We start from the raw sequence: 25495 nt of genomic DNA, 5'->3' as shown, positions 1-25495 counted from the left end.
TTTTTATTCTAGAATTTCAATTTAATTATTTTTATACATTCCAGCTCTCTGTTTAAATTCTTCATCTTGTTCTTCATTATCATGAACATATTAATGAGTTATTTAAAACTTCATGTCTGATAACTCTAATAGATGTACGTATCCCCTGTAAGTCTGTTGCATTTTCCCTGAGTGGTTTTTTCCCTTGAGTTTTGATCATTTGGTCTTGCCTCCTAGAATGTCTGGTAATATTTTATTAAATGCCAAAATTGTATAAGAAATATTTTAGAGAGAATTTTGAGCTTTTGATGATGTTATCTTCCTCTACAAAGTATTTATATTGCTTTTGAAAGACAATTAGTCTGGGTAGGTCACTTTAATCTAATCAGGATTAAATTAACTAGAAGATTTGTTTTAGTTTCTGTAAATGGCTGGCTCTGTTCATTCTTACTCCTAGTTTATAGTCCATCAGGGGTCCCAGCAGAAAGCCTCCTTGTTCACCAGATCCTTTCCACTTTCACAGACTCCAGTATCTAATTTTTGTCTCCTCAGTCCCGTAAGACTTTTAAAAGTTGCCCTCAGTTATTCCTTTTCTTGGCTGCTTTTGAATTAAGAGCTACCTTGATGGGGAAAGCAGCCCCATATGTTAGGGTCATCTCTTTTTTCTTCCATTATTTTAAGGTTTTTGACCCCTCAATTTCTGGCTGCTTATGGCTCTCCAATGTCATCAAAATGATTTCTTTTTATTTATCCAGCTTTTCAAGAATTATTGGTGGATAAAAGTTAATTTGCCTTAATTAGAAGCAAAGTTAACCACCCCATAAAGAATATATCATGGAAGTTAATATCCACCTTATCTGAATTAAACTGAGAACTTTCTAATATAGTGAAATGTAAGATTCTAATACTTAGAAAATAAATATTTAAAGCAACATTAAATATATGTGATTTCTTACTAGGACTGCTAACAGACTTTTTCTTTTAAAATTATTTAGATATTTCACACTTTTAAATAATGCAGTGATATACATCTCTGAATATAAATCTTTGTATGATGACTACCTGATTATTTCCTGGCTATAATACTAAAAACATAATTCTAGGTCTAAGCTGTAGACACTTTTAGGGATCTGCAACAGTTTTGCATTTTTTTTTTTTTTTTTGTCTCGGGAATGTTTGGCTATTTACATTGTGATAATTAAGCTTACTTTTAATTGACTATCTATTCCTTTGTGTTTTTTTAATTTAAGAAGAAACAGGAAAATAATTTATCCTGGGAAAGATTTTCCTCCACCCATACTGCTATACAACTTTATAAAAGAAAATTTTACTTTATTTTTCACACACAGCAAAAGATCACTTTGAGCTTGATTCTAAATATATTAAATTTCATCCTTCCATAAACATCTTTTGTTCCTTGGTACATGTGTCAGTTTGCATAGAAGGAGAGGGTTCCCACAAAATTCATGTTGTAACATTAAATAAAATCTATTCAATTATGGCTTAAATAAAGGGTTGGTGAGCAAAGTCTAGCAAGCAGAAAAGTAACTTAAAATTTCGCACATGGTTTGCATTTCCAGCAGTTCTGGGTGGCATGACAGTGCTTATACATTGTTTGTTGCCACCCATTAAAAAAGCACCATTTGAGTATGTGTAATAAGGGTCAGTATATGGCTTGGTTCAGTTAATGAAGGGCAGAAAAAACTCAGCTTCTGCATTTTGGAATGACAAGACCAAACACTGGGGGGCCACCTCTTTAAAAAGACGATGGGGTGGCCTAGGGGCATCTCAGCCAGGGAGGCTGCTTTCAAATTACCAGACTCCTTCACTATGAAGTGTTGAAAGGAGAAAGCAAAACAAATAATAAAGTTACAAAATAAAGTTTATTTTATCAAAATTAAAACTGCTTCCTTCTCTCCACTTCAGAGTAACCTTGAGATGGACCAGTGTGAGGATTACATTGCTATAATCCCTTAGCAGTTAGTTTCACAGCAGGAGGTGCCTGTTACAGACAAAATTATAGGGTTAGAAATGTTCACAATTCAGCAACCTGATTGGCTGACTATCCCTCAGGGCTTTAGAATCAAATATTTGTACATCTAAATGGGAGTAAAGAAAGGAAAATGGATCATAAAGAGAGTCCCAAAGCATGTATTATTGAAATAACAGATGGAAATATTATATTTTTGAAACATTCTTTTTATAAAGAAGTCTTTTGAAGTGTGTTTTGATAGGAAAAGCTGAGCCAAAAGTTGGGGAGAGGGAGAGAGAGAGAGAGAAAAAAAAAGATTTTATTTTTCAAATGGTTGGTGTCAGCAGAGTACAAAGTTAGCACTTCCAAAAAAAGGCATGTACCAAAACGCACTGCTGTACAATGTGTTTGCAAAACTTCCACCTCTCATAATAGTCCCAGGGGAGGAATGATTCAGGATACACTTGATTGTCACTGCTCAGTGTGTGTGTATAGTCTCCTGAATCTTGATCTTTGACATCTTTGCAAAGGGTTTAAGGCCTCTCATCACTGATTTTTTCATATTTCCTAAACTTATTAAAACTCAAGCAGAGACTCAGAACATCTCAAAACTGCCGTTGGCTGCCTAAGACTTGCTGACAGTTTGGTAAGAAGTAGATTAAGATTGTGGATTTTATGCCACATGGACAATATTTCTGGGCCATCTAATTAGGGTTTACAGAATAAAAATGGAAATATGCAACTCATGGTCATACATGCAATGAAAGGTAGAAAGAAAGTAGGTGAAAGGTCAAATGAAAACAAAAATTATCACACTTGCTTTATTTTCCTGTACATGGGAGCCAGTACTCATGACAGAATCAACAGTTCGGAATTATTCTGTTGTCTTTCCAGGAGAAATATCCCATTACTAAGCAATCAACTTAAGTGCTCCATGGTCAGTCTAATTTCTCTGTCATTTACCTCTCAGGACATGGTTCAGTTATCCTGCTAGTCTCAGCTATTAACTGGATCTGTCAAATGAGGATCTGATTTATTGTATGGCAACTGACAGTTACTCTGGCCAAACAAAATGAGAGAATCCACAGGAACACAATTATTTTAACCTTCTATCCAGACATGATCTATATCTATGACAGAAATCTGAATGCAATTCCTGGTTGAGCCTAATCTTATAGGGAACCAAAGTAAGACTAGTTTGGGAGAAGAAGTAATGGCTATGATGTGAGAAATGAAGGAAGTGCCAGTTCTCTTTCCCATTGAAGTCCAGGCTATTGCTGGATTTGCTGATCAACTGATCCAGGTATTGGTTAAGAGTTTGAAGCATTGGCATTTGTACATAGGCCCTGCACACCATATAGCCAGTTGGCAAAGGGAAAAAATTGAGTGATCTCTGGCTTCTCAAAAATCAGGGTGAGCAATCAGGTTGCCATCGCTGCCAAAAGGAAAGAGCAAAAGAGACAGCAACTCACTTCTACCCACAGTGGAGCCACCTCAGAGCAAGGCAAGAAAATGCTTTATTTATGGCTCTTTGGGTGACAGCATGTGCTCAGGGAATCAACTCAGAAAGCCTCAGAAGCTCTAGCTCAGGGTTCTAGCCAGCAGCAGAAAGAACTCTTGGCACAGCTATTTCCTGGACCTCTTTTGATCGTAAGGCTCAGTCTTGGAAACGCTCTCACCAGTCTTGTGGTTTCCTGGTTGTGCGTCAGTACATTCTGGCTGAAACACTTCACTTCCTTTAGGCCAGTCCCTCCACCAGTGGCTTCTGGCTCCATGGTTAGTTCTCCCCAGCTTTGAACTGGACTCCAAGGATGCTGCTGGCTTGAGTATGAAACTTAAATGCAAAGGTTTACAACTGAGATACTAGCCCTCCCCTCTTTGCAACACAAATCCTAAGGGGAGAAAAAAGTTTAATAAAAGTTTAATGGAGTCACACCAGAAGTACATAGACGCACAGAATATTAGAATCATTGCATGGTTCCCACTAAATATCTTCTCAAAGACAGTCTGTAATAGAATCACCATGGCAACTGGTTAAAATATATAGATTCCTAGTCCAATGTCATAACTTCTAAATCAGAATCTTTGGGAACTGGGAATCTGCCATTTTAAGAATCTCCCTGGAAATTCTGATATATAGTTATTGGCTAATATAGTGTACTCAATATCATAAATTAGGAAACTCAGGCTCAGAAAAATTAATTTATTTTCGAGGTAAACAGGTGGCTTGGATTTCACTTAGCGCTCTTTCCATTGTTCCACACTGTTCTCCACTCTTCTTTTCTATGATTTGGCTTCGGTCCCATGCTTCCTAACCATGCAGTCTTCCTATGTGCCTGGACCTCATGTATTTCTCTGAAGAGGACTCATTCTTTTTATGTAAGGCAACTTTCAAATCCCACTATCCTTGACTCAAGCAGTATTAGAATAAGGGAGTAAGTTCAGAGTAGCTATTAGGAAAAGCAGGGTTTTTTGTCCATCTGTTCTTGGTAAGGAGGTTTATATAACAGGACCTGAGACACTGGCAGTTTGGATAGCTCACAAATGCAGAAAATAAATTCCTCAGACACTTTACTAAGTGATAATTACATACAGTAATTCAAAAAATTTCAGGGTTATTTATAGAGCAAGTTTTCTGCTGATTGATTTGCAGGGGGAGGGGATGCAGGGAGGAGGTGGTGGAGCAAAGTAAGAAGAGTTGAACAGAGACCATAGGATGTCCCAGAGAAAATGGCTGGTTTTCCTTTTGAAATGGAACTGTATTAGAAATGCTAAATTTTGCAATGGCTCCAAACTATCATAAACAGAAAGTAACTCCAGGATGGATGTATGTTTGTAGCATACACATGTCTACAGACCACTGATTTTGAGCTGTTTCAAGAGTCACATGTTATCTCAGAGAAGTTGTCATTGCATGTGATTAAACACTTAATGGTATATTGCATGAAAGAATTTTTTTAAGTGCAAAAATAAAATTGTGGATGACAATACAAAATACAACTTTTGGGTTCAGATCTGATTCAAAATCCCAGATCTACCACTTACTAGCTGTTTGGACTTTAGAAAGTTACTCACTTCTTTGTACCTTAATTTCCTCATCTCTAGAATGTAGCCTCATAGAGTCCTTAAGAACCAAGGTGAACCAAGGTTATCCCAAGACAAATACATCTAAACTAAGATCACAGTAGTAAAAACTTAAAAAATTTGTATGACAATTAACCTAAAATTTCAAGCTGAGTTTTGCCACCAAGTCCCCCAGATTCCTATGCCTATAGGTAAATGCCTCTCCCTAAACCTAAGAGTATATAAAGATTGTTGAACATGACTAGAATACATGAGTTGGGTTAGCACCATGAAATCAGGGATTTTTATCTGTTTTGCTCACTCCTGTGCCCCAATATTCAGTTTTAGTATAAACGAATGGGTTGGTGAGATCTAGTAAGGGCCAAAAGCTTTAATGGCCCTTACTAGATGAATATATAAATATATATGAATGATGAAAGAATATATATAAATATATGAGCACCAGTGTGATGGTCAGGTTCACCTGTCAGCTTGGTCAGGTGATGGTGCCCAGTTGTCCAGTCAAGCAAGCATTAGCTTAACTGTTGCTGTGAGGACATTTCATGGGCTTAAATCATCAGTATGTTAATTGCATCTCTGGCTGATTACATCCGCAGTCAGCTAAGGGGAATGTCTTCTGCAATGAGAGACATTTAATCTGATCAGTTGATGGCTTTTAAGGGGGAGGTGATGACTTTAGTAATCAGAAGAGGGAACTTTCGTCTCTACTTCAGCCAGCCTCTCCTGGGGAATTCATCAAAGACCTTCACTGGAGTTTCAGCTTGCAGCCTGCCCTGCAGAATTTGGACTCATGGATCACCACAGTTGCGTGAGACCCTTTTATAAAATCTCATACTATTTACAGATCTCTCCTGTTGATTGTTTCTCTAGAGAACCCTGCCTGGGTATTGGTCTGTACTGTGTGTGGCTGTACCAACTCCTTTGGCCACACTACCCAAGGGGTGAAGAAAGCTGTCCTGTTATATTGTTAAAATGCCTGACACTCTACACTGATACAATGAACTTGAGGATCAACTGCTTAGAAAGAAGTTCTTATATTAGTAACACTGCCCAGTAATAGCAGGTGCTACTGTTATTATCTCAAATTAGATGACATGTTAAAAAGTCAAATGTGTGTTCTGAACATTTCCAAAATATTTCTACAAAATATTGAAGGCTTTGTGAATAGGTGTTAGAGATAAACAACAGCTTATTAAATTCTTCCTGTATTAGAGTTGAAGTCCAAAGCCATTAAATGTAAAAAAGAAAGAAAAGGAAAGAAGAGAAGAGAAAAATGATAGAAAGAAAGACTGATAGACCAACAGAAAGGAAGAAAAGAAAGAAAGGATGGAAGGAAGGAAAGGAAGAAAGGAAAAGAGGGAGGAAGGAAGGAACGGAAGGAAGAAAGAAGCACATAGGATCAAAAACCAAATTTTTAGTAAGCTGAAACTTGCAGTTATTTTCTTATTTTTTCTTTAAATATCATTACCATATATATACTATATAATGAGTCACCTTGTCACAAAGAACAAGAATAGATCCCAATTCATAGCTCACTGCTGTGTGCCCAGTGTCTTGGTTGGTGGAAATAGTACAGTAAGCTGGCTATAAGCCCAGGATTGGTGTCAGAGAGACAAGGGTTGGCTCTGCCCCTCACTAGTTCTGTGTCTTCAAACATGTCAGTTATCTGCACTGAGCCACAGTCTTTGTTTTCGCTTTCAAAGGAAGATAAAAATACACACCTCACAGGAATTTTGTGAAGATTGAATTTAATGTATGTACAGTGCTTATTCCAGAGCCTGACACACACTGTAGTTTCAGCAAATAGTAACTATCATCATCACCATCATTATCATCATCATCATCTTTACTGAGAAACTAAAATATCTTGGATTTATCTTTAAAAAATGTGTTATGTAACTTGGTGAGGAAAATGGTACTGGGAAATGTATTTCATGCTGGGGCCCTTGGGAGAAAGATCTAAAAGCTCCATTCCCCTGTGGTAATTGGAATAACTATATTTAGCTTTTCTATGTAGACTGATAATCACAAATTGCATGCAACTTTTACTATCCTTGGCAACCAACATTCTGGTTACACACAATAGATACTACCTTTTGCTGATGGAGCAACTAAGCAAACAAAAATGAAATACTTGGCCTGAGATCATAAGATGAGCCATAATTATCACAATTCCCCAAATCCCAGCCCTGGGTTCAGCCAAATAAACTAAGGTTACCATAGGATTTAACAGTGAGTCAGTCCTAGAGATAATTGGACTGATTTTAAAACAATCCAAGTACACTTTGCATTGTTGTTTTGTACAAAATAATGAACTGAAACAGAGAAACAGGAAATATAAGATGATGTAGGAAAGAAGTAAGGAGTCCTTTAGGTTCTGCTGTGAAAACAAGTAGGTGTGATTCATGAGCTATAGGAAAATTATTCTGCAACCAGAGAACAAAAAGAGTAAGGTCCATTTTAGGAAAAAAAAACTATTAATATGCTGATGTGTGGTTATTAATGTAGTTGCACAGAGACCTCAAAACGTTTAAGTAAGAGGAGAAATAGTGTATGAAATTCTAAGAGGTCAAAGAAAGAAGTTGCAATCAAGAGACCTGGTTCTGTCTAGCACTAATTGAACAGCTTTGTGGAAATCATTTAGGTGCTCAAATAGGGATATCTAACCTAACTTTACAGAATGGCTATGAGGACATGATAAATGTTTTTAAAAGTAAAAATAATGTAAACATGTTAGATATATTGAATTTTGGGGGCTTTATTATTAGGAAATACTGATTATTTCATACCAACCACCTTCCCCCAATCAAAGGAAAACAAAACAAAACAAAACTCAGATGAATGTAGCCCTAAATCCCATTCTCCTTTATCCACAAATAGATGTGTATTAACCAGCAGGTACTGGGTATTATACAGGATTCAAAGATTTATGAGACATGGATTCCTACCCTTGGAAAATGTGGTTGCAGGGTAAAACATAAAAGGCATATGATTATGAAAAGATAAATGAAGATGTAATTTGAAAAATTACTAAGGATTTCTATAGGAAACTGCTATAGAAATATATTCATGGGAATGAGAGACTGCTGCAAGCTGAAATAGTCAAGGAAAGCATAATGGAAGGAAGGTGGTTTTGAGATTAGATGTGAAGGACTTAAATTGTTAAAATGGAAGTGAGAGGGGCTTGTACATCACGCTGAAGACTAAGAACTTTAACCTATAGACACTGGGGAGGATCTAAAAGTTGTTTGAGTAGAAAAATCTCTGTTATATTTCAATACAGGAATAAGGGCCTGAAATACAGTGGCGGCTGGGGGAATTAAAATGAAACAAAGTATGTAAGAGCTATGGAAAAAAAATCTACAAAATTCAACAACTAATTTGATAGAATAAGATCAGGTTTGAAAGCAGGCAAGAATGAATATGACTGTATGCCTAGTTTGGAAAAATATGGTATCATTTATAGACAACAATGTCAGAGGAGGATATTTTAGTCACTTTTGAGAATACAATTTTTGGTGTGGTGATTAGGAAGTGATAATAGCTATGAAAATTAGTACTGGCAGGTATGTCCAGGGATGTGACAAGAAATCAGAGTTAGGCTAAAGAAAATCAGAGATAGGAATCAAAGAAAATAGGGCTATATTTAGCAAATATCAATTGTCTGTAAATATACTAGCTACCTTGTAGACAAAGCATTATCCACTTTGACATAAGCAGGGATATCAACCACACCACATAGCCTTGGGAAAATGATGAATTTAGAACAGATAAATATGCTTAGAAGGTATTAAAGCCCAGGTGTCCTAATGTCTTTCAGAGGCTGTGTGACATATGTCACTAGATTATCTTTTGTTTTAGTACATTCTAAGAGTGAGGATTTATTATCCTAATAACTCATGACAAATACCTTAATAGTTGTGGTGGCAGAATAAAGGGCCCTCTAAAGGTGTCCACTTCCTAATCACCCAAAACTGTTGTTCAGGTTTGCTAACACTGTCATTTTGCAAAACACCAGAAATGGATTGGCTTTTATAAAGAGGGTTTATTTGGTTACATAGTTACAGTCTTAATGCTATAAAGTATCCAAGGTAAGGCATCAACAGTCAGGTACCTTCACTGAAGGATGGCCAATGGCATCCAGAAAACCTCTATTAGCTCAGAAGGCATGTGACTGGCGTCTGCTTGCTCCCAAGTTGTGTGTCAAAATGACTTTCTTCAAAATGTTGCTCTTGGGGCATTTTGTCCTGTAGTAGGTGCAGTTCTTTCCAAAATGTCACTCTCAGTTGCTCTGAGCTCCTTCTGTCTGCGAACTAATCAAAGAAGTACTCACAAACATCAATATTATGGCTCAGGATATAACGGACATAAAGAAGACCCTAGGAGAGCATAAAGAAGAATTTGCAAGAGTAAACAAACAAACAAACAAAAATAGGAGACCTTATGGAAATGAAAGATACTGTTGATTAAATTAAAGATATTCTTGAGACACATAACACCACATTTGAAGAGGTAGAGGAGGAATGAATTGGCAAACTCGAGGATAGTGTGATGGAAAGTGAAAGCCCAAAAGAACAAATGGTGCAAAAGATAAAAAAATTTGAAATCAACCTCGGGGAAGTGATGTACAATATGAAGCACACAAATATAAGAATCATCAGTGTCCCAGAAGGGGAAGAGAAGAGTAAAGGGTTAGGAAGAGTATTCAAAGACATTGTTAGGGAAAATTCCCCAACCCTTCTAAACAACATTAATATGCAAATCAAAGATGCCCAACAAACTCCAAATAGAATAAACCCAAATAAACCCACTTCAAGACAGATTGTTGAATGGTGAAGAGAAGGAGAAAGTTCTAAAAGAAGCAAGTCAGAAGCAATTCATCACATACAAGGGAAACAACATAAGATTGAGTACTGACTATTCATTGTGTACCATGGAGGTAAGAAGGCAGTGATATGACATATTTAAAATTCTGAGAGAACAAAAGTGCCAGCCAAGTATTCTTTATCCAGCAAAGATCTCCTTCAAATTTGAAGGAGAGCTTAAAATTTTCACAGACAAACAAATGCTGAGAGAATTTGTTAACAAGAACTACTTGCCCTACAAAAACTGCTAGGGAGAGCTCTACTGGCTGAGAAAAAAAAGAAAGTAGAGAGAGATCTGGAGAAGGGCACAAAACTGAAGAGTCTATGTAAGGGTACCTTAAAGGAAATAAAGAGAGAGAGAGTAAAAATAGATCTGACAAATAAAAACTAAAGGATAAGATGGCTGATTCAAGATCTGCCTTCACAGTAATAACATTGAATGTGTATGGATTAAACTCCCCAATTAAAAGATATAGATTGGCAGAATGGATTTAAAAATATGAACCATCAATATGTTTTTTTTTTTTTTGATTAGTTGCCCCAGGTTCTGTGTCTCCTCTGGCTTTTTCGTTTGGACATTTGGATTAGCCATATCTTCTAGTTTCTTTGTATGCTTTGTAATTTTCTGTTTGTTTGTTTGTTTGTTTGTTTTTTTGGCCTCTTGACATTTGCTTATCTTAATAGTGTTCTTTTAGAATATGCAGGATTGTTTGAACATTTATCTATAATTTGACAGAGCTACAACTCGGTGGGGTACACTTTCCTGACCTATCATCATATGGTGCTCCTAAGCCACCTTTTACCCGTTAGCCAGTTCTCCTCAACTTTGTTTATGTACTGAGTGAGGGTCCAAGCCATGTGGAGATCCAGTCAGTGCACTGGGGACTGTCAGTCCTGTGGGTGGGAGGTGTGCCCTGTGCCGTTTGGGAGGGAGTCTGCCCCAGGACCCAGGGGTCCGGCCACTCCTGGGGCTGCAGGTGGAACACTCTAGGGCTGCAGAGCTGCACTCTCACCCTCCACCTCAAATGCCCCACTGTCCCTCTCTGCTGTGTGCCCACAAGTCCCTAGGATTGGGGGAGGGCTCCCAGCACCTCCATGTGAGCCCCTGCCTCTAGGCTGTGCACACTGCAGGCTTCAGTAGAGGAAGAGAGCATGCTGTCACAAGCCTGCCAAATCCTGAACTCCCCCAAGGAAGCTCCTGGCTGCAGGGCTGTGAAAAGGTGTCTCCCAGCCAACTGCACAGTCCTGGCTCTGGAGCCATGAGAGGCTGTCTCCCAGGCAACTGCAAGGGCACAAAACTGAATAGTCTATGTAAGGGTACCTTAAAGGAAATAAAGAGAGAGAGAGTAAAAATAGATCTGACAAATAAAAACTAAAGGATAAGATGGCTGATTCAAGATCTGCCTTCACAGTAATAACATTGAATGTGTATGGATTAAACTCCCCAATTAAAAGATATAGATTGGCAGAATGGATTAAAAAAAAAATATGAACCATCAATATGTTGTTTACAAGAGACCCATCTTAGACCTAGTGACACAAAGAAATTGAAAGTGAAAGGATGGAAAAAAAATACTCCTTGCAAGCTATATCCAAAAGAAAGCAGGGGTAGCAATACTAATTTCAGATAAAATAGACTTTAAATCCAAGGATGTTATAAGAGATCAAGAAGGACATGATATACAAATAAAAAGGACAATTCACCAAGAAGAAATAACAATCATAAACATTTATGCACCCAATCAAGGTGCTCCAAAGTACATAAGACAAACATTGGCAGAGGGAGAAAGCAATAGATGTTTCCACAATAATTGTGGGAGACTTCAATACCACACTCTCTCCTGTAGATAGATCATCCAGATAGAAGAACAATAAGGAAACTGAGAAACTAAACAATGTAATAAATGAATCAGAATTAACAGACATATATAGAACACTACATCCCAAATTACCTGGATATACATTCTTCTCTGGTGCTCATGGAACTTTCTCCAGGACAGATCATACACTGGAGCGTAAAACAAGCCTCAATACATTTGAAAAGACTGAAATTATTCAAAACACATTCTCTGACCACAATGGAATTCAACTAGAAGTTAATAACTATCAAAGATCCAGAACACTCACAAATATCTGGAGGTTAAACAACACACTCCTAAACAATCAGTGGGTTAAAGAAGAAATTGTGAGAGAAATTACTAAATATTTAGAGACAAATGAAAATGAGAACACAACATATCAAAACTTACAGAATACAGTAAAGGCAGTATTGAGGGGGAAATTTATAGCTCTAAATGCACACATTAAAAAGGAAGAAAGAGCTAAAATCAAGGAACTAATGGAATAGCTGAAGAAGCTAGAAAATGATCAGCAAACTAATCCTAAAGCAAGTAGAAGAAAAGAAATAACAAGGATTAAAGCAGAAATAAATGATATGGAAAAACAATAACAACAACAACAAAAAACAGTAGAGAGAATAAATAAAGCCAAAAGTTAGTTCTTTGAGAAGATCAACAACCCCTTAGCCAGACTGACAAAGTCAAAAAGAGAGAAGACCCAGATAAATAAAATAATAAATGAGAGGGTGGATATTATTACGGATCCCAAAGAATAAAAAAATCATAAGAGGATACTATGAACAACTCTATGACAACAAACTAGATAATTTAGAGGAAATGGATAATTTTCTGGAACTACATGAACAACCTAGACTGAATAGAGAAGAAATAGAAGACCTCAACAAACCAATCATAAGTAAAGAGATCCCATCAGGTATTAAAAAGATTGTTACAAATAAAACCCCAGCACCAGGTGGCTTCACAGAGAATTCTACCAAACTTTCCAAAAGGAACTGACACCATTCCTAAGTAAAGTCTTTCAAAAACTTGAAGAAAATGGAACACTACTTAACTCATTTTATGAAGCTAACATCACTCTAATACAAAACCAGATAAAAATGCTACAAGAAAGAAAAACTATACACCAATCTCCCTAATGAATATAGATGCAAAAATTCTGAGCCAAACACTTGCAAATTGAATTCAAAAACACATTTAAAAAATTATACACCCTGACCAAGTGGGGTTTATCCCAGGCATGCAAGGGTGGTTCAACATAAGAAAATCAGTTAACATAATACAACACATTAAAAAATCAGAAGCAAAAAATCAAATGATCATCTTAACATCTTAATAGATGCTGAAAAAGCATTTGAAAAAATCCAGCATCTTTTTTTTTTTAATCTTCATTTTATTGAGATATATTCACATACCACGCAGTCATACAAAACAAATCGCACTTTCGATTGTTCACAGTACCATTACATAGTTGTACATTCATCACCTAAATCAATCCCTGACACCTTCATTAGCACACACACAAAAATAACAAGAATAATAATTAGAGTGAAAAAGAGCAATTGAAGTAAAAAAGAACACTGGGTACCTTTGTCTGTTTGTTTCCTTCCCCTATTTTTCTACTCATCCATCCATAAACTAGACAAAGTGGAGTGTGGTCCTTATGGCTTTCCCAATCCCATTGTCACCCCTCATAAGCTACATTTTATACAATTGTCTTCGAGATTCATGGGTTCTGGGTTGTAGTTTGATAGTTTCAGGTATCCACCACCAGCTACCCCAATTCTTTAGAACCTAAAAAGGGTTGTCTAAATTGTGCGTAAGAGTGCCCACCAGAGTGACCTCTTGGCTCCTTTTGGAATCTCTCTGCCACTGAAGCTTATTTCATTTCCTTTCACATCCCCCTTTTGATCAAGAAGATGTTCTCCGTCCCACGATGCCAGGTCTACATTCTTCCCCGGGAGTCATATTCCACGTTGCCAGGGAGATTCACTCCCCTGGGTGTCTGATCCCACGTAGGGGGGAGGGCAGTGATTTCACCTTTCAAGTTCCAGCATCCTTTTTTGATTTAAAAAAAACACTTCAAAAGCTAGGAATTGAAGGAAACTTCCTCAATATGATAAAGGGCATATATGAAATACCCACAGCCAGTATAGTACTCAATGGTGAGAGAATGAAAGCCTTCCCTCTAAGATCAGGCACAAGACAAGGATGCCCTGTCACAACTATTATTCAACATTGTGCTAGAAGCTCTAGCCAGAGCAATTCAGCAAGACAAAGAAATAAAAGGCATCCATATGGCAAAGGAAGAAACAAAACTCTCGTTATTTGCAAATGATATGATCTTATACTTGGAAAACCTTGAGAAATCAAGGACACATCTACTTGAGCTAATAAACAAATTTAGCAAAGTGGCAGGATACAAGATTAATGCACATAAGTCAGTAATGTTCTTATACAGTAGAAATGACATAACTGAAGAGACACTCAGGAAAAAGATTCCATTCTCAGTAGTATCTAAAATTAAGTACCTAGGAACAAACTTAACCAAGGATGTAAAAGCCCTCTACATAGAAAATTACATAACTCAACTAAAAGAAATAAAAGGGGACCTAAAGAGATGGGGAGATATTCCAAGTTCATGGATAGGAAGGCTGAACATAGTTGTCAATCCTACCCGAACTGATCTACAGATTCAATGCAATTCCCATCAAAATTCCAGCAATCTACTTTGCAGACTTGGAAAAGCTAGTCAACAAATTTATTTGGAGGGGAAAGATGCCTCAAATTGCTAAAAGTATTCTAAGAAAGAAAAACAAAGTGGGAGGACTTACACTGCCTGACTTTGAAGCCTACTTATAAAGCTGCAATAGTCAAAACATCATAGTATTGACACAAAGATAAACATATTGATCAATGGAATTGAACTGAGAATTTGGAAATAGACCTCCAAATCTATGGTTGATTGATTTTTTGATAAGGCCCCCAAATCCACTGAACTGGGACATAACAGCTTCTTCAACAAATGGGGCTGAAGAACTGGATATCTATATCCAAAAGAATGAGAGAGGACCCCTACCTTATACCCTATGCAAAAAATTAACTAAACATGGATCAAAGATTTCAATATAAGAGACAGTACCATAAAACTCCTAGAAGATAATAAAGGGAAACATCTTCAAGACCTAGTATTATGAGGTCGCTTCTTAGACCTTACACCTAAAGCACAAGCAACAAAAGAAAAAAATAGATAAATGGGAACTCCTCAGAATTAAAAGCTTCTGTACCTCAAAGGAATTTGTCAAAAACATAAAGAGGCAGCCAACTCAATGGCTGAAAATATTTGGAAACCATGTATCTGATAAGAGACTGATATCTTGTATATATAAAGAAATCTTACAACTCAATGACAATAGTACAAACAGCCCAATTATAAAATGGGCAAAAGATATGAAAAGACATTTCTCTGAAGAGGAAATACAAATGGCTAAAAAAGCACATGAAAAAAAGTTTACCTTCGCTCACTATTAGGGAGATGTAAATCAAGACCACAATGAGGTATCATCTCACACCATTAAGAATGGCTGCCATTAAACAAACAGGAAACTGCAAATGCTGGAGAGGATGTGGAAAAACTGGAACTCTTATTCATTGCTGGTGGGACTCTATAATGGTTCAGCTACTCTGGAAGACAGTTTGGTGGTTCCTCAGAAAGCTAGATATTGAATTACCCTATGATCCAGCAATTTCACTTCTTGGTATTTATCCAGAGGATCTGAAAGCAGTGACACAAACAGATATTTGTACACCAATGTTCATAATGGCATTGTTCACAATTGTCAAGAGATGGAAACAACCTAAATGTCCTTCATCACATGAGTGGATAAATAAAATATGGTACATATATATGATGGAATACTACACATCAGCAAGAAGAAACGACGTTGTGAAACATGTGACAACATGGATGAATCTTGAAGACATAACACTGAGTGAAATAAGCCAGACACAAAAGGAGAGATAGCATATGTTACCACTAATGTGAACTTTGTGAAAAATGTAAATTGTCTTATATTGTACAATATAGGGGATCTAGTGATAGACAGCAGCTAGTGAAGGGGGAATGGTAATCTAATAAGAACAGACAAGATATTGAGGGTGATCTTAATGATATGGGAATGCTCAGGTGTACTACTGTTTGTCAATTCTCTTTTGGTATGGTAGCATTATGTTGGAAGTTATGGGGTAGTTTTGGGATATTTGTTTTTCCCATTGTTTTGCTTTGTTTTGTTTAGAAATGTGTTTTTTTATTTGATAAATAAATTAATTTTAAAATTATATATAAAAAAAGAAGAAAAACCTACCTGAACTCATTCTTAAATGGGAAAGACTGAATTCTTTCCCCCTAGGATTGGGAAGAGAAAAAGGACATCCACTCTTACCACTTCTATTCAATATTTTACTTGATGCAGTAAGACTAGAAAAGAAGTAAAGTAAAACTGTATTTATTACCAGACAATATGATCATTAATTAGAAGACCCTAAATCTACAAAAACAACCCACCAAACTCCTACAACAAATAAGTGAATTTAGTAAGGTCATAAAATATAAGGTCAATATACAAAAATCAACTGCATTTCTATATACCAGCAGCAAGCAATTAGAAACAAAACACAAATTAAGGAGGATTTAATAAATTGAGTGATATAGTATGTCTAAGGATTAGAAGATGCAATATTAACAAGATGTCAACTCTTCTTAAATTGGTCTCTGAATTCAATGGGATTCCAAACAAAATTTCATGTTTTATTTATTTAATTATTTATTTAAGACATTGGCACTCTGATTCTAAAATTTATGTGGAAACACAAAGCGATTTGGGAAAAAAAGTTCTGAGGATTTAAACTACTTGATTTCAAAACTTATTAAGACAGTTTGGCATTGACATACAAATAGACTTAGGTATTAATGGTACACAATAGAGTTCATAAAAAGACATTCCTGCCCTTAAAAGGTGAATTGCTTTTTGACAAAAGTGCTAAGGTAATTCCATTGGGGGATTTTTAGATGTTGCTAGAAAAAGATAAATTTCCATGGGGAAAAAAAGAACCTCAAACATTACCAAACACCATACATAAATTAACTCAAGAATGTATAATGGACTTAAACTTGAAAGCTAAAACTATAAAACTTTTAGAAGCAAAGATGAGGAAATGTTCCAGTTTGCTAATGCTTCCGTTATGCAAAACACCAGAAATGGATTGACTTTTATAAAGGGGGTTTATTTGGTTACAAAGTTACAGTCCTAAGGCCCTAAAATTATCCAAACAAAGGCATCAACAAAAGGTACCTTCACTGAAGAACACTGATGGTGTCTGGAAAACCTCTGTCAGCTCGAAAGGCACATGGCTGGCATCTGCTCCAGGGTTCTGGTTTCAAAATGGCTTTCTCCCAGGACATTTCTCTCAAAGCATCTGGGAGTGTTCTCTTAGCTTCTCTGTAGCAAATTCTGGGCTAGCATCTCCAAAGCATCAGCAAAAATCTGCTTTCAAAAGCCAACTCCAAAATGTTTCTCTCAGCTACAGCACTGAGCTCCTTCTGTCTAAGTTCTTATAGGGCTCCCATGATTGAATTAAAACCCACAACGAATGGGTGGGGTAACACCTCCATGGAAATAATCTAATCAAAGTTATTACCTACAGTTGGGGGAGTCACATCTCCATGGAAACAACTTACTCCAAATATCCCACAAGACTGGATTAAAACATGGATTTGGGGGACATAATATATCCAAACTGTCTCAGAAAATATCTTCCACCTTTTGGTAGGCAAAGGTTCCTTAAACAGATAACATCCTACACACACACACAGAAAACACCTACAATAATAATAACAGGAGAAAATGATAAATTCGATTTCATTGAAATTCAAACAAACAAAACTTCTGCTCTTCCAAAGACACAATTAGGAAATTAAAATGTGAGCCACAAATTGGGAGGAAAATGTCTGCTATTATATATATATATATATATATATATATATATATATATATATATATATATATCTGATAAAGGGCCTCTATGTAGAATATATAAAGAACTCTTACAACTCTCTAATCAGTAGACAAACAACCCAGTTTTTCAAAACTAGGCAAAGATTTGAATAGACCCTATTCAAAAGAAAATATATAGATATTCTGCAAGTTGAAGAAAAGACGTTTCACATTATTGGTCATCAAGGAAATGCAAATGAAACCCACAAAGAAATGTAACTACACACAATTATAATGGGTAAAATGTTTGAATAGTGACAATAGTCAGTGCTGTTATGGATGAAGAGTTACTGAAAACTTCACACATTGCTTGTGGGAGTGTAAAATAGTACAGCCACTTGGGAAAACAGTTTGGCGATATGCATAAAATTAAACTATACTTCCCACTTGACCTACCTAGTTATTCCATTCCGAGGTTCTTACCCATGAAAACTGAAAACATATGTCCACAAAAGGAATTGTACCCAAATGTTTATAACAGCTTTATTCATAATAGCCCCAAACTGGAAACAACCTAATAGGTAAATTGATAAACAAATTTAGGAATATTACTTAGTCAAAAAAAACACTACTGATACATGCAACAATATGGATAAGTTTCAATAACATTATACTGACTAAATAAGCTAGAAACGAGTACATACTGAATGATTAAACTATATGAAAATCTAGATATTTGCCAATACATATTAACTGCTCATTTAAAATATGTACATTTTATTGCATGTAATCTATATTTCAATAATGTTGACTTAAAAATATAAAAATAAAATTTAAAAACCTACCAGTATATTTGTTATAATTTCTTTTAATTTTTCCATTTTTAATTTCATATTGAAATGCACTATTTGGTATCCTTTCCTTACCCTTACCACTTATAAGCAGTTTACCACATCATCAATAATTATTCATAGACATTTACTAGTTTAATGATCTCTGCTTTAATATTTTAATAAAAATAATTTCTAAAAATTGCATTAAAAATTCTCTTGTACTTAAGAACTTAGATCTTCAATTTTTATTAGTAATACTCCAGTGATCATATATGCACATAAAGCTTTGTCTACACATTCTCTGGGGAAGATTTCTAGAAGAGAAATATTTGGTTAGGTAATAGGGTAAAGAAAAAATATTTACATGTAGCCCCTATGTTTCGGAAATTTGGCTTACAAAGAGTCTATTTAAAACCTAAGCCACAGTGACAACCCTGGCTTATGATTCTTTCAAGACATTGATTTTTTTTTTTCCTCTTTAGTAGCTGGTGAGAGAATTACTCTCCAGGGAAACCAAGATTTGTTTGGAGGATACATATTGATTAATTAGCTCCTTAGGAGTTGGGGCAAAAGATGTTGCAAACAGCCTGTGGAAGGTAAGTTCTATTACTGATGGACCCTTTGCTTTGTTGAATCCTGTAAGTGTTCTTCTATGAACATTGGGAAGTAGGAGCTGGAGTGGGGTTAAAATGCTCCACTGACTCTATTCTCTCCAGTGTCTCCTTATCAAAGAGGTCTTCTGTAGTCTCCCTATATAACTGAATGTACCCCACCACACACACACCCCCACACACCAACAACTCTATCCCTTTTCTCTGATGCATATTTTTTGACTTGGCACTTATCATCATCTGACAACTGCCATCCCACCCCTCTCTCATTCCTTCCCTCACACCCTGTCTTGGGAGAAAGCAAGGACCACGAGAGCAAGGATTTTGATTTGTTCACTGTCATATCCCTATCACCCTCAGAAACTGTATCAGAGTAGGCCTTCAACTATTTGTTGAATGTAAGCCTGAATGAATGGATAATGAGGGACTCTAAGGTGCTGGTGGAGAATCCTGGAGATAAAGAAAAATAATGCAAGGCTGGGTTTCGTACTTGAGAAGAGGAATTGAAAACAAAACAAATCCTGGGGAAAACTTAAAATGTCTAATGGAGATTTTTAAGTTGATATGTATGAGTTGTATTTACTATCAGTTTATGATGGAACTCAACCACTGCATCTCATCACCCTACAAAACCTTTAATTAAATCTATAATGTACAAGTGGATTCCTTTGGGGAAAATGTGAAATGTACAGAGTTCTGCAGTAAGTTTGGAAAGGGAAATTCAGAGTAACACAGTAAATCACTGTATAAATAAATTTAGGAAAATACATTTCTTGGTTCTCCCTAGTACTTTTGCCCCCAAGGATATAGAAGATGACACTCATGATTATGAGTACACTAGTTTTTACTTACATACACTATACTTATATTTATTTAATATTCTTCAAAATCACCCTAAGAGACGTAAGAAAATAGAGGATTATAAATTGTCAAGCACTAGAGCAGAATAAATAACCAAAGGCACTGAAGGTAAATGGGGACTTAGCATCTTAAGATTCATAAACAATTCAAATATTGAGCCCACAAATTCTTGAAAGGCATATTGGAAATAATAAAAATAAATTATGATTAATGAAGACTATTCAACAAGATAATATTTTCTATTTTAGAATTTTATATTAAAATCAATGTATTTTCTCCACTCACCTGTTTGGTAAGGCTGAGAACATCATAACAAGAGTATCTCTACAACAAGGCATTTTTCCATCAATATAATAGCAATCGTTACGAATTGCCAGATTGTAGTAAAAATTCCAGGTAATTGCTTATTAGTTCAAAGTTGCTGTCCAATGAAATCAATAGAGTTACCACATTTCCTTGATTTAAGATAAATTTAAGATAGACTGTCATACATACAATTAATTAAATACCAACCTTGGGGACAAAAATAGATAAACAACATCTTAAATGTTCACATAGAATATAAGATGCATTCCTACTCTGGAAAAAGTACATCTTATCATTGAAGAAATACTGTACTTTAAAAATAGCAGATATGATTTCAGCTAATTCACTATTTACTGGTTTGAGGCCTATATCAAAACATTGAAATTTTTTGGTTCTCAGTTGCCTCAATTCTAAAAGGAGACTCTTCTTTTCCTCTCTGAAAGGTAAGGAAGGATGCAGAAAGGCAGGGTCGGGTCAGAAGAACCTTTAAGGACAATTCTAGCTCTAAGGACAATTCTAGCTCTAAGCACTGGTTCCAGGTTTACTGCGAATAATGAAATTATTGAAATGGAGCAGATTTTAATTTGATTAATCCATACAAACACTTGTGTCGACTTTCATTCTCATCTAAATCTTATCCACATTTCACAAAGAATTTATACCTTTGTAACTCTCGATTCTGAGAGGGCCTTTGAAGTTGTTGATTTTAGCAGTTGGTGAGTCATTCTTTCTTCATTAAATCTTCGACGACAAGCACCAATAGCCAAAGTAGACATAGCTTCCAATGAACAGGATGGCAGCTCCACTTCTAATAAGTTAATCCAATGGTTTTTGTCATGAGCAAAACAAGAAATCATGTTTTTAATCATACTAAAAGGTCTCTGCATCTTGTTAACATCTGGAGTTCAATCATTTCTACGCTAAAAACCGGGAAATGCTTCAGCAGGGCATAAATCTTGCCCCTCATTGTACATGCAATCCAGATGCCGAAGGAGAATTAATGTTCGTTTGTAACACATCTGGTGTCGGCAGCTTTGAGTAAGCTCTAACAGAAAGAGCGCGGAACTAACATGACACTACACCTTCCCTGGGGCCAAGGGTTCTAGACTGAAGATAAAAGCCTGCAGGTGTCCCTTGGGGCTTAGCAATAAACTGCACTAATCAGCTGTGGCATTGTGTTAAGTGCAGGGTGTTTTGAATTTTCCACAGAAATTTCACAGGTCAGTAATTCCTACATTCCAACTGTCGGTTTTTGACAACTCTTTAGATTTGCCACCATCTTTAAATTACATATGAAGGAAAGGCCCAGAGTCATTGCCAAGGTTTGGACTAACCCATAAGATGCCAGGCAAGGGGATCACTGCCAAAGCAGCAGTGAGTGAATGATGAGATTGGCCTTACCTGTATCTACAGGTGACTTAGCATCTGCCATGAAAGACAGAATGATGGAGTCAAAAGAGCACTGAATTTGGATTGGGAATTGTGAGCTTCAGTCCCACTCCTGGTACGTGTGCTGAAGTTCAAAATTACCTTGGTCACAGTTTCTCACAAGGGACATTTGAAAACCAAATAAGATAATGGTTTTTTGTAACAAAAGAATCAAGTCCAAATGTCTTAGAATAGTATTTTAATTCATTTTAATAAGCTTTCTTTTCCACCCTCATTTTTCCTGAACATACCCTTGAGTTTTATAAATATTCTAGTACTATCATAATATCTTAATAGCATAATAAATATCTTGCTTTTTAAGAACATGTTGCATACTTTTGTGCTTCGGAGACTTTGTCCATGATAGTCTCTCTGATTACAATGTTTGGCTTCAATCTATTTGCCTACCTATTAATTCTCAGACACTTAGCTCTAAGTCTCCTCTTCCTCTGTAAAACACTTAATTGTACATGTTTCTATTTATAGTATTTTTCATGGAGTATTTTATATTGCCCATTGTATTTTGCGCGTATCACTTGGACTAGACTGTGATCCTTTTCTTGGGAATAGTGTCATTTTTTATGTATCTTTGTGTATCCAATGCCCCATAATGTCAAGCACCTATGAGGTATTCAATTAATGTTTGTTTAATGATTTCAGATTTTTTTATCTTAGCCATTTACTACCTTGTAAACTTAAACAAGTTGGTTAATCTCCTCATTATCCCTATTTAATAGATATGGTAATACTATTTATGTCATGATGCTGTTGTGAAGAATCAGGGACACAATACATGTAAAGCACTTAAAACAGTGCGTGAAACATAATAATTGCTTAGCAGTGTTAGCCATTGTCATTGTTAATATTCTAAGAAAAATATTGATAGTGAAAATATAAGGAAAGTAAATGTCTGAAGTTGGGGAGGGAGAGCCCCATGAGAGAAGTTGCCTTTGAAGCACAGGTACTATTTAATAGCTCCTCTTTAGTGAAGACAAAACTGAGGCTCAGGGAAGTTAGCATGCCCAAAGTCAAGTTTGGGACTCAGGGTATATAATTCCAGAGACTATGCTCTTAACCATCAAAGTATCTGTAAGAGAAAAGACGATATCTTTTGGAGGCATTTAATAAAGTCATAGGAATATATTTCATATTGTTGCAGATGACTGCTGATTAAATCATGCTTCTATAAGAAAACTATTTGTGATAGCCAAATGACAGAGCATCTAAATGCTCCTATGTTTGATTAGCTGCGAGTGTGTTTTCGTAATGGCATTATGCTTTGTTGGGAGTCAGGCTCCAACGTCAAGGAAGTAAGATGTTCACACTGCAAGAGGCACACAGGAGGCAGTCTGTCTGAAGAATGAGCAGATTCACATCTCTTGATTCACACTCTGTCTCATGTGCTCATTGACGGAAATAGTGGGTGAAATCTTCCACCCTATTCAAAGTATTCTTTTAATTTTAATTTGGCTCAGCATGCACAGTTGAATTTTATGAGTTAAATGTGCATATTACATAGCTCCACTAGTCATATGTTTTGAATTTTGTATAAGTATCTATAACTAGAATTCCAGAAGAAGCTTCCTTCCAGTCTGGAATTGAAAACTGCCACACCACAAGATGAATCATATGGAAATACATATATTTTTAAATATATATGATGTGAACATTGATAAATGTTTATAATATTATTAGGAGAAAAAATATGGACTAAAAAGTTAGATTGACAAGGGTATTGATTTTTTCTTAAAGACACAGTTCTCTAGCAGTGATAAGATTTTAAAAATAATATCACTTTTCTTTGGAAGTATCTATGTATTCCCTAGTAATTTCATATATCTCACTCATACATTCATTCATTAATCAAATATTTATTGAGTATATACTATATGCCAGGCATTCATGAGCAGTTTTGAGATGCTGGAGAAATAGCAGTGAACAAAATTAATCAAAATTGCACTTTTCTAAACCTTACATTTTAGGGAGGAGACAAAGCAGAGGCAACAATACTAGCCAATAGGTATAAATTAGGGAGTGCTCATACCATAGATTATACCATAATATTAAAGCAATAAACTGATGATTCACCTGGAAGGTAAGTGTGATGAGTGAAGAGAAGGGGTCAGAGTACTGAGCCTTGAAATACTCCAACTATTAGAGGTTGGAAAGTTGAGGAACAACCAGAAAAGTAGATAAGCAGAAGGAAAATCAGAAGAGTGTGGGGTCTTCAATCTGAAAAATAATTGGGAAAGATTTTTCAGATGAAGAAGGGAAGGAACAATCAACTTCGTCAAATTCTGATGTTAAGTAAAATATTGAACTGACAATTGACCTTTGGATATGGAAATATGGAGTTCATTGTTGGCCTTGAACAATAGCACCTTCAGTGGGTTGGTAGATGTGGAAGACTGCTGAAGAAACAAGCAATGAACAAGAGGGTATAAGAAGAGGAATTGGCAACATGTTGTAATGATTTTATTTTAGGAATTTGCAATAAAGAGGAACAAAAACTGGGGAGTTAGCTGGAGGGGGTGTGGAATTATGAGAGGAGTTTCTAAACATGGGAGAAAGTATAACATATTTGTATGATGATAGGTATGGGATTTAGTAGAAAGGGGGAAAGATGATGCAGAAGGGACTAGGAACAAGTGCTGAAGAAATGATTTTGAAATTGAGAAAATAAAGGGAGAAGGAAAGGAACTAGAAGTGGTAGCACTAGAGGAAATATTTATTCATTTATTCAACAAGAAATATTGAGCATGTACCACGTGTCAGGCGCAATGTGGGATCCTGGGGAGGCTGCAGTGATTAAAACAGTCTCTGCCTCCATAGAGGTTACTGTCTAATGGAAAGAAATGGGCATGAATAAAAAGTACAAAGTAATTGCACCTCTTTTAAAAATATTATAACACTTACTAAACTATGGAATCACTGTGTCGCCATGAGAGAGCAACAGAATCATTAGCTTGACATCTCAATGCCACCACAGCCACCCTTCCCATCCATCTTTCTCTTCCTCTGTTCCCCTTCTCCTGATATCACGGCTACCTCCATTTATATCCGTTTGTCTTTCCTACCTACCTGTACAGTAATGGCCATGATCAAACCTAAAGAAGGAAAACCAAAGAAGGATTGCACCAATCTAAAAGCAGCCAGACAGGAAGCAATAGTGGTCCACTAGAAAAGTTTGCTAGGCAAACTTACTAAAGTTCACTGTGAAAAGCAGTTTAGAGTGAACAAGACATATTCAATTCAGGTTTTATGGATGAATAACTAATGGAAGATAAGACCATACAATGCATATCATAACCAAATTGATGAAAACCAAAGATAAAGAAAAAAAATTTGCTTACACAACCAAGGAATAAAAGACACATTGCCTTCATGGGAATTCACTGACTTCTTAACAGAATTTATAGAAGTGAGCAGACAATGGAACAATATGTTTAAAGCACTGAAAGGGGGAAAAAAACATTGCTGAGACAATTTACCACCATTAAACCTTCACTATAAGAAGGATTATAAGAACTTCTTTTAGGCTGAATGAAAATGATACCAGATAGAAGTAAAGAAGCAATTAACAGCTCTGGAAAGAGTAAATACATGGGTAAGTATAAAAGAATATTTACAATATAACAGTGTCTTGTGGGTCTTACAACATTCAGAAGCATATGAAAACAAAGCAAATATGGTAGGGCATTTGGAGG

At 36.0% G+C, this 25495-nt stretch overlaps 1 long non-coding RNA gene across 1 annotated transcript; it reads right to left on the bottom strand.

The window, feature by feature from the left end:
* Positions 1–1885: 1885 nt before the first annotated feature.
* Positions 1886–9193, bottom strand: LOC119516653. The gene is made up of 3 exons (XR_005213342.1): positions 9150–9193; positions 3631–3843; positions 1886–1981 (listed from the first exon to the last, which is right to left on the bottom strand). It is a non-coding gene; the product is annotated as an uncharacterized LOC119516653 (long non-coding RNA).
* Between the last annotated feature and the right edge of the window lie 16302 nt (positions 9194–25495).

This window comes from Choloepus didactylus, chromosome 2, assembly GCF_015220235.1.
Source record: "Choloepus didactylus isolate mChoDid1 chromosome 2, mChoDid1.pri, whole genome shotgun sequence".
Classification (NCBI taxonomy): domain Eukaryota; kingdom Metazoa; phylum Chordata; class Mammalia; order Pilosa; family Megalonychidae; genus Choloepus; species Choloepus didactylus.
The sequence above is the reverse complement of the archived record's forward strand: the minus strand, read 5'-3'. Positions and strand labels throughout refer to the sequence as shown.